At 39.7% G+C, this 16,078-nt stretch overlaps 1 long non-coding RNA gene and 1 pseudogene across 1 annotated transcript; both read left to right on the plus strand.

The window, feature by feature from the left end:
• The first annotated feature begins 30 nt into the window (after positions 1 to 30).
• LOC146977199 (uncharacterized) lies at positions 31 to 943 on the plus strand. The gene is made up of 3 exons (XR_015037271.1): positions 31 to 188; positions 277 to 375; positions 469 to 943. It is a non-coding gene; the product is annotated as an uncharacterized LOC146977199 (long non-coding RNA).
• A 143-nt stretch (positions 944 to 1,086) lies between these two features.
• On the plus strand, positions 1,087 to 3,555 carry LOC146977200 (uncharacterized; annotated as a pseudogene).
• The last annotated feature ends 12,523 nt before the right edge of the window (positions 3,556 to 16,078 follow it).

Genomic DNA, 16,078 nt, shown 5'->3' on the forward strand with positions numbered 1-16,078 from the left:
TTGCCTTTCCCTTCTATGTGCAGAGATTGTCTTCCCGACGAGTGGTTCTGTGGCGACTGTGATGTACTGCATCACAAAAAGCAGCCACTCCACAACAGGGAATCCATTATTGATGTTTTTTTTTAAAGCTATTCCTCCAACTACACACACCATGAAACAGGAGGATGGATATTGCACCCATGAGCAAGGTATGTCTCAATCTAAACCTAATTGTTTCCATATGTATTTTTAACTTGTTACAAATAATGTAATGCATTGGTTGCTTGTTTTTGTCAGCATGCATTTTGCCAGCTGTGAAGGCACCATGCTGTTCTTGTGAGGACACAAACATCATCATATCACCAGGGAAACCAGTGATTTTATTTACCATCAATGGTAAGAACACTTCACTACACTACACAGATCATGTGTATTAAGTATGTGGTTGGTGTGTATTCCTGATGTTGTTTATTTGCATTATGTTCCAAGGGCGTTATGACTTGCATCAGCCACTGTATTTGTGTGGAACATGCCAGAGGCAGTGGACTCCTGAATTAAAGGACCTCATTAGGAGCGGATATTGGCCGGCCTCTCTTAATGTGTCTACTTTGTACACATTGGACCTTTTGAGCTCCTTCCAGGAACTGAAGGTCATTTCTCCTGGTTTTGCCAGACAGGCCTTCGCAAAGTTGCTGGAGCACCGCACAAAGTGTGGAGGAAGAGTACGTAAAAAACTGTATTTACATAAGCAGACAACATCACAAAAATGTGTAATTCTCTGTATCTTCTCGTCTGGACATATCAATGGAGATGCACTGCAGTGCAGTTTCTTAGAGTTTTCGTACTCTTCATTTGAGGAAAACCAACTCTGCTGTGGTGCTGAATTCACCTGCCCAGCCTGCACACCTGAAATGTTGGCTGTTTCTGCAGATGGAAACAGGAAGTTGTATCGCTTTGGCCAAAGTGGAAGGTGCTCTTTTTTCCAGTGTTTTTATTGATTCATTTATATTGCTGTGTGACTAATGCATCTATCTATTTGTCTTTCTTCTTCAGGAGTGAGGACCCTGCCTTTTTTGAGGGGCTCTCTGTGGCAAAAGACAGTGAAGTCAAGTTAACAGCTACCTATCTCGTTGTGCCCTGACGAAAAAATAAATGTCGAAAGCAGGTGATTAATCTGTTTACCATATTCTTGCACCCTTTTTTAGATGCATTTCATAAACTCATTATTTGTTTTCAACAGCACGTGTGGACATGCTTACACTGCATGCATTGGGGTGGAACCACAAAAAAAGGGCCTCGCTACACCAAGCACTTTCCACTAGATATGTAAAGGTAAGTCTGTATTTGTTGGTCACTTGGCTTGTTAATCCTTAAGGGCTTTAACCTGATTATTGTATAACACTATTTATCAGACATGTCAAAGACTACTGGACGAGACTGCAAGGCTAGCTGAGGTAAAACAGAGCTACATTGCTCGGATGATGAAACATCACAGTGGATCTCTGAGGTGATTGAATGGGCAGCTGGAGGTAAGCAAGACCAGATAACAGAAATCAGTGCAGAGAGTGCACATCGCATGTTTTACAACCAAGTTGTATTAAAATGGATTTTATATGTAGACCAAAACAAGCTCTTATATTGAATTTACTGTAACTTTTATTTCTATAGAGACACCAAACGCACCTCATAACACTGAAGGCACCACACAGAGTGAACTTCAGCAGTCCATTTTGGGGCTATACCTTAGTGTCAGGCAATGGAAACAAACCCTCTACCGTCAGAATGGTATAACAATAAAACAAGTTGATAAAATCAATCTACTGTATTTAATAGTGTTAACATTCCAACAAATGCATGTACTTGCAATTCATGAATTCTAACTGTCCATTATTTAAACTGCCATTAGATTATGATAATCTAGATAGTGTTCTTGCTCTTAATGTCTTTTCAGACAGCAGCAAGTTTCGCCACCGCCTTCGGAGGAAGCTGGGAGAGGACAAAAAACTGCTTCTTCAGGAGATGCAGAGGTACAATGGACTAGTACCGGACTCTGCAGCAATCGATGTGGCTGCTGTGGAAAACACATTCACTGGAGAGAGCACTGTGTCCCCTTTGTGGCCATGGGAGGTTCATGGCAGTGGTATGTCAGTTTTGTAAAGCTTCATAAGAATTATTTTGAGTTCTTGTACTTAGAGTATACTGAACTAAATCATAACATATTAAGCGTTTTAATATCCATTAGGTTTGTGGGTGTATTTTAATTTTACTGTTATTGTGTACAGAAAACATCACAATCAAGAAGGCATTGTTTGACCAAGTGATGTTAACAAAGCGCCTGGAGGAGGAGAAGAGCATTTTGCTTTTGGAGATGGAGCAACATTGCACATGGTTGCAGAAGCAGGCAGAGGAGCTGAAGAACAAGGTGGCTGAGAATGGTAAGATGGAACAAACATGTATTCATTGAAATAATTACTTTCAAGATTAAAAGAAGTAAGCTGTGTCAGTCACAGAAGACAGACATCTTGCTGTGGAGTGCGTCTATAATGTGTCTTGTGTCCTTGGAAATGTAGACCAGGGCAACGAAGGACTTTGCTGTCTCTTGAAAAAACAACTGTCTGAGCTGTTGGAGCAGTTGCAAGTGGTCCTCCGACAGTACAGGACTGCTTTAGGTCCTGAGGCCTCTGTCCATCTGCACATTGAGGAGGAGGATCAAAGTGACCTCAGCAGTCCAGACAGCAGTGAAGACGAAGAGGATGTCACAATTTAGGTAATTTACTCAAGTATGTACTGTATACTAGTGTTTGTTTTGCAAACCCATACCTGTAAATGATTTATACAGCTTGTTCATTCTAGATTTCACCTTCTCTTACCATGTTTTTTTTTCACAGATTGATGCTGCATGACGGACTGGACTCGTTGCTGCCAGACCCATCAGCCACATACCCATCTACACATAAAAACACGATAGAAAGCACACAATAAGAGTTACAAAAAACACAATAAGATCATAAAAGTTGTAGTGATATTTTAAACTCCAATGCAGAACAGATAGGCTTGTTTTAATTTGTATGGCCATGCTGCAACAAAGGCTTTTTAAATGACTCTCCTACTCCGAGTGCCTCAGTTCCCGCTACCACCTAGTATTTGGATCCTTACACTGCAGAGGACCAGAGGTAGAGACTAAAAGACAAAGAGACCTGTTTCAGTACACACCTTTCAGAGACTACAGATTGTAATGATCTTTAAGGCCAATCATTTTCATGGCTGTTTGAACCAGGTGCAGTAGCTTTGATTTAGCTCAAACAGGGAGGTTTCCAAACCAAACAGGCATACCGTATCTGATAACGCTTTCCAACACAGCCTGATAAAATAAAACATAATTCTCTGCTCAACTCTGTATAGTCGCAGACTCCTTAGAAAGTACAATCTTTGGAGGAGTCTAGAGAACACACGCAGTCTACATGGGTGGTCCATGTTTAAGTTCGGTGTATGTGTAAACTAAGGTACTTGTAGGACTGGACTTGGACAATTGGTTGGTTGTGGATGACAATTTTGCTGTGATCACAGACTCCTTTGGGATCGAAAATAATCTCCTCTGTCTTTTTAACGTTTATTGTGAGATCACACCACTCAACAAACCTTTCCACTTCAGAATGATAAATGTTAGTGTTGTCATGCACCTGGAGTTAGTATCAGAGTATTTGAAAATATAATTCTGTGTGTGACTTGCTGAGCACTCATTTGTGAACCATGTGAACAGAACTGGTCAGCTGACACCCCTGTGGAGATCCTGTGCTTATGCTTTTTACCTGAGAAACACTATTACTGACCTTAAGTAGCTGAGTTCTGTTTGTTAAAAAGGAGTGATACTGAGGGGCTGACAGCCAGTTGTTTCAGTTTCTGAATTAAAAGATGTGGCTGAAGCGTGTTAAAAGCAGAGCTAAATCAATGAAAAGCAGTCCCCCACTATCCTCAAGATGTTGGCCTCTGCATTTTACTATATTGCTGAGTTATACCATGTCCAAGGCAGTGTCTGTAGTGTTCAGAAATAAAAACCACTGTGTACACATGAATGGAGGTCATGCATTGTTTCTGTGTGTGTTATTTTGACACTTATTTAATATCATGTGTCTTAAAATGTATCATGGGACATTTAACTTATATACATGTATTCAGTATTATACCATTCAATACAACATTAGATAAAAAATGTTTTGCATCCACTGACAGCTGTTCAATTAAAAATTAATACAGACACTAAAACATGACACTATGAGACCAAATAATTAACACAACTATCACTGAAACTCTTTCTGTCATCCCCCACTTTGAACAAAGGGCAACTTTGAAACCGCCCCTTGGAAGGGGGGAAACTGGCGATTGCACCGGACTGGGCAGCTGACAGATTTAAGACGTTAGGTTATGGTTTAATAATCATTATGAATGAGGGTGAGTATATGGTGCTTAGTGTTTACACAATCAACATCTAATAGGCTACGTCCTTAAACATTAAAGTTGGTGATGTGTCTGGAGCAGCTGCTGACAGTGACAGTTTCCTCATCACTAAACGGTCACAATCATAGATCCTCAATCACTCACGTCGTGAGGACGGGACAGTCTCTAAGACATATAAGGCATAGGCCTTTCTGTGATTTTTTTCTCTCTTAATCAGTCTCGTTTTAGTTTTTGGCGCACCCGGTGTTTCGACCGACCGAGACATGTTTTGAAATCCTCCCGCCCCTGAACGCATCTCCGTCAGTCAAGCATATCACGTCTGGGAGACGTCTACTACACCCGTAATAAATGTATATGTTTATGTTTTTCAAACATACATTTTCAAATTACACGACCATATATCTTAAGTTTACATTTTTTGTATTAAAAAGTAACCAGAAATATGTTTTCGCAACCCTAAATCCTCCCGCCACTGAACGCATCTCCGTCAGTCAAGCATATCTAAAGTTACGTCTGAGAGACGTCTACTACACCGTAATAAATGTATATGTTTATGTTTTTGAGACATACGTTTTCAAATTACATGACCATATATCTTAAATTCAATTTTTTTGTATTAAAAAGTAACCAGAAATATGTTTTCGCGACCCTAATCTATCAACCAACCCTAACATCAACTAAAACTACAAAGATGGGGAAATGTCCGGAAGTTGCAATACACAGTGCTATACTCCGCCATATTTTTTTGTAGTTCCATTGTGTTTTCTCTTATTTCTCCTATTATGTGAACTCATAACCAAGAATATTGTTGGCTTATTTATAGTTTTTAAGGACAGGGAACACATTTATTAGGTCAAATTCTATGCATCTGATTGACAACATGGTGAAATCATGTTTTTTTTAGATTTGGGCCCTCATCAGTGGCGCCCCCTATTGACACTGATTCGGTTATAGTAGTATAGATCAAGAGCTTTCCAAAACTGTTGATCCCATATCTCTAGCACTTTCTGTTGCTGATTTATGAGTCTTCAAAAACACCCCAATTTCAAGGTTCAAAGGTCATTCCTGGGGAGAAGGAAACACCCATATGTCCCATTCTGAAATATATTACTCCCTAGGTCAAGACCTTTCCAATGATGTCTTCATTGTCCACCTACGACAAAATTTCATTTTCAGCTCTGTCCCAGCCAAGCCACTTTCAGGTGTACTTTCTCAGATGCCTTAGGGTCCCAGCTAGATAAAATAAATCCAACATTTTTTAAGGCCTATTTAATGGCCAAATATGTTCAAGATATTGATGTTTGCCTTCCACACAATCATATTTTTCAATTTGGATCAGTTAAGACCCAATCTTCCCCATACAAATACATATTCTTGCAAATAAGCATATTTCCCCATTCCCTTAATATGGCCATAAACATAGCCTAGGCAGCTACTGCACCCTTTCCCACCCTGACAGGATAGATCAGAGGTTCCCAAACTTTCTGTACTGGGCCCCGCTTTGGTTCATTAGAATTTTCTTTCGGCAATGTCCAGCTTTGATGTACTTTTGTAGCCTATTGATTGAGGCCACAGCAGAAACAACCTACCTTACAGGATGTGGGGAAAGAGTAGCCTATGGCCTGTGCCTCATTCCTTGCATTGTGCTGAAAAAATCTGGCATTTGACAGGTCATGTTTTGATATAGTTGTCTGTGGTGAGCATTCAGGAACACTCTCATCATTGATTAAAACCATTTATTGCAACAAAGTTATTAGACTTGGCACTGAAGGCTCCACTCTAGATTGAAAGTGATTGGGTAAAGACTAATCAGCCAGTCAGATGACAACAGCTGGGGGCCCCTTATGACTTCAATGTCCTGCATGAATTTGTGGATCTGCAGGTGCGCATTGGTCCTGCACCCAGGGAAGACTGTTTGCAGAGTTAAGTTGCAGACCTAAGTGTATTCACGCTATAACTGATTATGTCATGTGTTACTGTCTGACTTCTTCGGGTGGAGGCTGGAACAGTGTGACACAAGTTGGGCCAGCAGGACTGCTCGGAGCAGGGCCACTTGGACCAACAGGTTCCGGTCAAGGACGTTGATGTCAGCACGGGCTGTGGACAGAGCTGAACTGGGACAGGGGTGGAGTGTATGTGTGTGTTGTGAGAGAGGAGCAAGGTTGAAACCCGCCTGTCACAGAGGAGATGAGAAAAATGCAATGAAACTATAGCAACTTCTGGCGTTGGCGTCTCCATAGCAACAGTGCCTCAGGTACTGCAGCATTTGCCTTACCAAAAATGACAAAACTGTGAGAAATATAGGCTAATATAAATGCTTTACTATGACATCAGCGAGGGTCAAACAAATAATAGCCTCACATCATCCTTTTCCCATTTGTTAATTATCTTTATTTCTTTATGTACAGCCATGACCTTTTGTCAGCAATAAAGTTAACAACTTGTGTTTTTCCATACTGTGAGAGTAACCAACTTTAAAAAGCAATAAAATGTCAAGAACATGAAATCAAGTCATACGTCAGCTTTGATATAATAGAAGTGAAGTTTATGTGGAGTTCTCCATCTTATCTCAATTTGAAATAAACATTACCAACAAAAATACAAAATATAAACTTGATGACATATATGCTCCAACCAAAATATTCACACATTGAAACAAAAACATTCACATTACACATTTTTATTTTTAAACAATTTGAAGAGAATCCTTTGGCTGCCAGGAATGGGCCCACTCCTTGCCACTGAAAACAGATGAGAAATGTTCTTTTTGTTACTGGTGCTTGCTGAGTATTTCTAATAAGCTTAATCTTCTAACATGTGTCAAGGACAGACCCTACAGAATATTCTAGGGGTCACCTCAAATAGTCGACTATTCAGGCCTGGACTACACGTATGTGGATATTTTTTTAAGCTGATATTTTCGTCTTCGTTTAAAAAAAAAAAACTCTGTCCACACCACAGAAATATCTCTGTCCATACGAAGAGGCAAAACTGAAAACGATCGCCTCTGAAGCCTGAAATGCCATGCCCAGCCGGTGGTGGCGATCAGCAACATGTAAAATACCACAGAAGAAGAATGTTATGAGCGCAGTCAAATGGTCCAGAAGAAGCAGTCAAACGGCGGCATGGATGTATTATAATAGATCCATGAATGGCAGATTTTAAACCGTGCTACTGTCATGCATGCGCGCTTCTCCTCCCTCTCTCTCTCTGTGTGAACGATGGAGAAACACTGCTATGCGGACATGAATGAACGGCGAAAAATCTATTTGTGGTGGACGTAATTCATCACGAATAAATGAATGTATGGGTAACACTGCTAAAAGTGCAAAGCACAGATAGCCCGGTACAGATGTGTACCATTGTTGTTGACAACCGCATGTGTGAACGGCTTGTCGCTAGGCGCTTGACGTCATCGTATCAACACAGCTCCGTTTAACATCACTACACGGATCCACTCAATCGGATATTTTTTTATTTCTCCACTTTTTTATCCGTGAGGCAGGGGGGCGTGGTCGGTCCGCCGAACCGTCCAGCTGATAAATGACACGTCAGCAGCACGTCGGATGACGCTACTGAGGAAGACTGGAGTCACAGTCGAAACTGTCAAGCAGGTAACATCACTCTTGATTTCATTGTCTGAACACAAGAAAAATATAACTAATATATTTAAGAAGACAAAATGAACATACGTAATCTATAATTTGGTTTGGTTTGTCATAAATATGATCAATCAATCAATCAAACCTCTGGAGTGGAAAATAGAAGCACATGAGATCATGAATCAATGACGAAAAAACAACCTGATTCGACTATTAGCCAACTATAGAGCAAATCTGATGAACCTGATTCAACTATGAAAATCCTTAGTCGAGGAAACCCCTAGAATATTCCACATATGACAATTTAATTTCCACCTATGAAAGACCATTGCTTTTTTGAACAAAGAAATCATTCTAAGCAACTGAGTAGATAATAAAGCAGTAATAAACAACAAGTTAAAGAAGGGATATTCCAGTATAAATTCAACCCATGGTCCAACGCACCGTAACACTGAGTTACTGACATCACAGAAGGGACAACACAGCTAAGTTTATGGAGTTTGAGAACAATGACAACTGGTTTCATTTCGATGGGCGCCACTATCAGTTTGAGACCGAATTTACTGGAGACAAGCTGAAGGAAATGGAGGAGAAAAGTTAGCGGTTAGCAGACTTCATCTCTCGAGGGGGGGGTCTAACTCACCATGGGTTAAATTTACGCCGGAATATCCCTTTAAGTATTAATGCAGACTAGGCCTATAGAGGGAGAGATTAAGCTAAACTGCAGAATTACATACCAAACTGGACAGGGCTCCCACTCCACCAACATCTCTGCTTTGCCCTGTAAAGACAGTAAAGAACAACAAAAAAGAAAGACATCTATCATTATTCTAAAAGGCATCAATCTCAATCTTACGAATCAGCTATTATCTGTGGTTGCAGTCACTGAGTTTTGTTGGTGCATTGGGACTTTCCTGATATTTACATTGTTTCATAATGATATGTTCAGTATAAACTGTGTTTTGATCTGTGATTCAAAAAGACCCTACAGATGATACACACAAGGATGTTTCTAAAACTGACAGTGCATTTGCGTGGAATTTCAACAAATAAGTATTGTTTGTTTTTGCAAGGGCAGTACATGATTACAATTAATTGCAACAGAATTAGCTAATTTTACATGGGTGTCTGTCTACCCTGTCTAACCTTTCTCACTTTTTTTTTTTTTTAGATTATGAGCAACAAGAAAAATACAACTGTGAAGACTTCAGTGGTATGCAGGCCAGAATGGTTATAGAACACTAATACCCTAACTACAAAAGTTATGTGGTAAAATTAAAAACATTAAGCCTGATGGATTTCCTGTGTTTTCTGTTAAAAATCATCTCTCATAAAACCGTACAATTGGCAAATAAGGTGGGGGAAATTATCAAAGCATCAACCCCTGTAAATACATGTATTTCAGCCAGGACCACTTCAGTCAAAGAAACTTAATTACAATTGCAAAATTTAATTTTGACGGCGTGGCTTTTTTCTGGGACCTCCCTGCTCTCACTGACCTATGTGGAAGGCATGAGGCAGGGAGAGCAGAGTCAGCAAGACCCCCAGAACAGAGCAAGCACCAATGACCCAATTATGACATTGGTAAGTCAGAACAAAATGAGAAGGAGGAGCTGGGTTGTAAAGCAGCAAGCTGAGAAAGCAGCAGAAGCAGATGGCTGACTGATGCAGTTTAAATAGAGCGCCCAATTGAATGAGAAGGAGGAGATATGGTCCGCTGATAAGGAGCTGGCCTATCACAGCCAGCCAGCTGATATGAGCTTGTCCAACATGGCCTGCCCACATCAGCTGATGAGGTGAGCAGCACAGCTTGACTATGTGGCCTGCCTGAACTAACGCTACACTCAATTTTTGCAACTATATGTGCAGTGGCACACAGTGTATGTTTTCTGAGTAAGTCAACCAGTAAAGATTTCTTGTGAGCAAAATTATTAAATGATTGGTTTGTGCTGTAAGGATAACAAACAGGAATAATTTAATCTTACGTTTTTGTAGCTTCTTTCTCTCTGGCATATGCCTTCTTGCCACTGCAATATAAGATTATAGTTCACTCATATATCCTTTAAAAGATGACACTATCCCTTCTTAATTTTATGTATTGTATTAATAAACAGTGATAATGAGATATCGCTAATCAATAGAGACATGAGATTACCAAGGTAATTAATTGAGAACACCCTACAAACATTAGTACATACCTGACTTTTTACCCATGTCGGTCTGCTCTGCCTGTCCCTCCGTGTTGGTCTGCTCAGCGTTGGTCTGCTCTGCTTGTCCCTCTGCGTCGGTCTGCTGCTCCACGTACCACTCCATGTTGGTCTGCTCTGCGGTTTACCCTCCATGTTCGCCTTGCTTGGCCCTTCCAGTGGGTCACAGGGTGTGAGGTGCAGTGTGATTAGCGCCTCCTCATTTACATCTGGGTCCTAGTTCCAACCTGCAGTTAAACAAATTGTCAAATCTCAACCAGATTTGTGTTCACTTTAGATTACAGGAAACTTTTGAGTCTCCTGGATCTATTCAATTTCTACAAATCTATACTGTATTTAATTCTTTGTGACTGTAACTATAACTCAGAATATTATCATATGGTTCGATTAATTAAAATATTATTTTATTTCTCTGTAACAGACCATTATTATCACTGCTGTTCTTGGTGTATAATGGACCATGTATCCAGCCACTTCGTGTCAAGGTCTTGCATCACCCTGTCAGGGTTCTTTCCTAAACAATGACCAGGTCCCTGCACACTATCCCTTCCATACTTTATGCCACATATGCACATTACTTTAACTACTATTAGCATTTACTCCATTCACACTATAATAAACCAATAATCTGGCATGAAAATGTCCTTTAGGATTTAAAAAAAGTTCTATCTCATCTTATTTTATCTATAATATTGTTTATACAGGACAATGACAGAGTACTCATAAGATTGACTTAAAAATGACATCAAACTAAACTAAACTATTTACACTAACATGTGTGCGGTGAAGGAGCACTGCTATTTTGTCACTTTATATTTTGACATGGACAAAGGAGACAGCGACGCCAGACAGCCAAACATTTTACAGAAGGAAACTGATGTTTTGATCCGGGAGGTCCAAGCTCACAGTGGCCGAATATATGGTAACACGGACAGACCTCCACGGACTGATGAAGCAGAAATAGTCTGGGAGGAGGTTATTGTTAATCAGATTTGCCCTGATACACTAAGAACTGTTGCCCAGTGTGGAAAAAATAAAAAAAACTGAAAAACGCACCCCTTTCCACTAATAAACGGTCTGTTATAGTTTAACAACGGAAATACAAGACCGTAACTGGGCGTTCACACCAAGAGCGACCGGAGTGGCCGCGGCGACCAGCTGCCATTCATTTTCAATGTACACTGGCGACGAGGAGCGACCGGCGGCGGGAGCGACGCGATGGGAGCGACGCGAGCGATGAAAGTTGGGAGAGATTGAACTTTATGCAAATGAGCAGCGGCGCGACCGCGGCGACAGCCAATAGCGGACTGGGATTCTCACAGCCGGAGAAATTGAGAGAGCCTGAATGGACACATCTGCAGCACGGCTTGAAAGTCCCGCCCCTTTGGTCGCTTGGTGCAAGGGCCTGCTAGAGCTGACAAGCGACGCGATAGGAGCGGCCAGGGCGACTACAGGCGATTGAATCGCTTTCAGTGTGAACGCACAGTAAGATGTAGAATCAAGAGTGTAATTCATTAGTGTGATCGAAATGCAGCATTCAAAAGAGCCCTGTCATAAAAAAAAAGGTTAATCCACTCCTTTTGTGAGAATTGCTGTCACAGCCCACGAGATGACAGATAGACGGCCTGTTGTAAGTCAGTACTCAAGATGGCGCTGCGACCGCTGTGTGACGTCACATGATATCTATGAATATTTTAAACCGTTTAACAAAGATGAGTAGTGTGCACAGATCACAACATAAACAAATACAATGCGTAACGGGGATGAAATCAGAAGCACCTGTGCATAAAGGATGCATCACCAAGCCCCGTGGCCTGGCCCTTGTCGGCGAGCATCTCTATTTTTCTCTTTTCTTTTGAATTTTCTGAGATGGGAGATGCCGAATATATACTCAATATCTGATGCCGAGGCTGTTTGTGGTTGTCTGAGAGATATGTGAACTTGTTAGTTTGCATCATGTTTTAATCTGTGACACTTCCCCTGCTGCGCCGCCACACCCATCTCAGCGCACCTCTGTCTACCAAATTACCAAACTGACCGTGCGCTGTGTTGCGCTGCATGAAACTTACACTGCGCCGCTGCCACCCTGTGCCGTGCCACGAAACTAGAAGGCCATAATTCCTTTCCAATACAATAATTTATGTAATTCATACATTAATAATACCATTTGTTAAGCATGCATTGCATCATGCATCTTACCTTCACAAAGGTACTCATAAAATGAGCCAATCTTTTGGAGGTAGTCTTTGGCAAAATCAGTAAGTCTGCAACGAGGGGTGAGGACCTCACACTTGGTTTGCTCCTTCTTTGTCTTCTTACCAAGAAGAAGTACTGGTTTGTAGCCAATAGCATGGAGTTTCTCAAGCTGCAATGACATAAGTTTGTATTATCAGTTGAAAAAAATGGAATAGCAACTAAAACTAAACACATTGATTAATGACACAAATATGACATTACTGAGGACAGAATCCATACTAATGCCATTTAGGATGATCTAATTTCGTGATGAGTTTCACTTTTGTATAAAAATGTATGTGCAAACAGGAACAGTTCATGAAGTATAAGCAAAAAACTAAACTTTAAGACAAATAGCAACAGTAAGGGTATCACATCTGTAACACTTGTTTTTCATTTAGATAACTAGAAACTGAAGCATCAACAATGATAATTTCTAAATGTATCAAAAATAGAGAGAAACATTTGTGTTTCTGTGACTGAATAGGTGAATGCTGCAAATGCATTCATAGTTGGCAGTGTATACATTTTACAAGCTGTAGTGGTATAATTGCAGTCCATTTCTTCTTTTCAACTATTTTGTTATGAACACAGAAATACCTGAGGATCACAGGATTTTCCATGTATACCACATAACTTATTTCCAATATTATCTGAGCAGTTCAATGTCATTTTAAAATCTGCACAAACCATGATGGTGGCTTCATCCTTAATGGATGCCACGTTGTGGTTCTTCTTACGGCCAACCACCCATTCTTCTCTCTTATTATCAAACTTATGAAGCTTCTTTTTAAGGCGCTGCTTCAGAGGCTGCTCTGTCTTGCAGTCTGTCTGCGCACAAAACAAAACTCCCTTGCAAAAGGGACAGGTCTTTTTTGTAGACCCTCCTGGCATGACAGAAAACCAGACAGACAGACAGACACAGACAAACAAATAAACAAACAAACAGGCTGACTAACAACACGAGATAGATAGAGAAACAGAGAGCTAGACAGACAGACAGAGAGACAGAGAGATAGATAGATAGATAGATAGATAGATAGATAGATAGATAGATAGATAGATAGATAGATAGATAGATAGATAGATAGATAGATAGATAGATAGATAGATAGATAGATAGACAGACAGACAGACAGACAGACAGACAGACAGACAGACAGACAGACAGACAGACAGATAGATAGATAGATAGATAGATAGATAGATAGATAGATAGATAGATAGATAGATGGCTCTTAAAAGTGCCTTTGTGTCTATAAAGGTGCTGGGTCGGTGTTCGGGATGGGGTGACAGAAACTACAAGGAGAACAGAGACAAATATTCAGTACTACAGGCTAGCTATTAGTCTAGCTTTTCCCCATCTTCTGAATGTAGGCTATACAAAAAGTCGCGTTTTTTCTAAATCAACACAGGTTTTAAGGGTGCCTAATGAGACTTCTTCTCATGTTAGCCTAAGTTACTGCATATCACAAACTGCACATACGGTAGTTGACTTATCGGTCATCTAGCTGGACAAAGTTACAAGATATGGCTATTTTTTCCCTCACAAGTTAGAAGATGGTTTTCATAGTCTTGCGTTTAATAATGAAACAAACGTTAATGTGAACATCAAGCAGACACGCATCTTACCTGGTGAAGGGTTAGCGGGAAAAGGGGAGCATCTGTTTCCGCCGGACAGCATAGGGAGAGGGACTAGAGAAATACAGGACACTTCCACAATAATAATACGAAAAAAAACGACATTAAAATAATATAAGATGACATTGCCAACGTAGTGGTACCTTACAAAAAAAACGTAGTCCGTAGTTGAAAAAGTAATGCGGACATTCTAGCTAGGAAAGGCAGGAAACAGTTATCTGTTTCCTGTTTTCTCCTACAAAATAAAATAACCAAAAGAGTTTTCTAATCATGAAATAAACCCTGCAGCAAATAAGAGGAATACAAGCATTAGATCATAAATATGGGCGTTATGATGCCGAGTATCCCTGCATTCTTAAATGTACAGGCTTGACGTAACATAAAAAACCCGGAAAAAACAGTTTGATACAATATTAAAAAAAAGTTTACCTCGCAATATGAAAAATAAATGCGGACATTCTAGCTATATTGTAGCCTAGTGGAAAAAGCAGGAATCAGATATTAAAAATAACCATAAAATAGTTTTCTAATCACAAAATGCCTGAATCCTGCAACAAAAAGGAATAATAAAAGCATCAGATCATATAGGACGATAGGCTATGCTTTAAAAAAAATATATATATATATATATATAGGACATAATAGGACGATGCTGATTATCACTTAATGTACAGGCTTGACGTAACATTAAAAAAAGGGGGGGGGATATGGAATCTCTGATGATTAAAATCTTGTATTCAGTTGATGTCAAGGTTCAGATATTAAATAAAATCAAACCCCTCTAGTTTGAAATTCGTTCTGAGTAGCACGAAAAAAAAACGAGGAAATAAACAATAGCCTAACACGATTTTCCGTGATCAACCTTCTGTGCCTACTGGGCATTAATAACATTGGGTCAACCAGATTAATGGGTGATAACAGCCTCCTGCACCTACTAGTAGGTAGAGTATAGGGCCCTACTGGCCCATATTTGTGGGATGATGGTATCGAGATTACGTCTATTCAATGGTACAACAACAGTCAAATCGGGTGTCCAGACGATAGCAGCCTCCATAGCAGCCATACGTTGCAATTTCACATTACGAGATCCGAAAAAGCCAGTGATTATGTACATTCGCTGAGTAAATATTGTAAAAATAAACCGTACACTTCTCGTTAGAAATGTAATCAAAACTCACGTTGATGCAGAAACTAAAAATATTGATTTTTCCACTACAAATGAGAGAAATATCAGACATGTTTAAAACGTTACAGTTTCACATTATCCTGGCGAGATCTGATCAATCGAGCAAGCGAGTGATTTTGCACATTCACTGTATACATATTACGAAAATAAAATACATATTTCTCACTGGAAATGTAATCAAAACCAATTTTAATGCAAAAACTAACTCAAAATATAGATTTTTCCACTGAAAATTAGAGAAATGTCAGCCATGTTTTTATGAAAACGTTACAGTTTTACATTTTCCTGACGGGATCTGAAAAATCTTTGCAAAGACGAGCAAGCGAGTGATTTTGCACATTCACTGAGTAAATATTACAAAAATAAAATACATATTTCTCACTAGAAATGCAATCAAAACCAATTTTAATGCAAAAAACTAACCCAAAATATAATTTTTTCCACTAAAAATTAGAGCAATGTCGGCCATGTTTTTATGAAAACGTTACAGTTTTACATTTTCCTGGCGAGATCTGAAAAATCTTTGCAAAAAAACGAGCAAGCGAGTGATTATGTACATTAACTGAGTATATATCACGAAAATAAAATATATATTTCTCACTAGAAATGCAATCAAAACGAATTTTAATGCAGAAAATAACTCAAAATATTGATTTTTCCACTAAAAAATAAGGAATGTCCGCCATGTTTTTTCTTCTCCCAGCCGGAGCCTTGAAAGTCACGTGACTTGGGCGCAAAGCAATAGAAAGGGAAAATGTAACAGTTCCACAATA

The sequence above is a fragment of the Trachurus japonicus genome, chromosome 12 (assembly GCF_045865225.1).
Source record: "Trachurus japonicus isolate A0001 chromosome 12, Traja_1.0".
Taxonomy (NCBI): domain Eukaryota; kingdom Metazoa; phylum Chordata; class Actinopteri; order Carangiformes; family Carangidae; genus Trachurus; species Trachurus japonicus.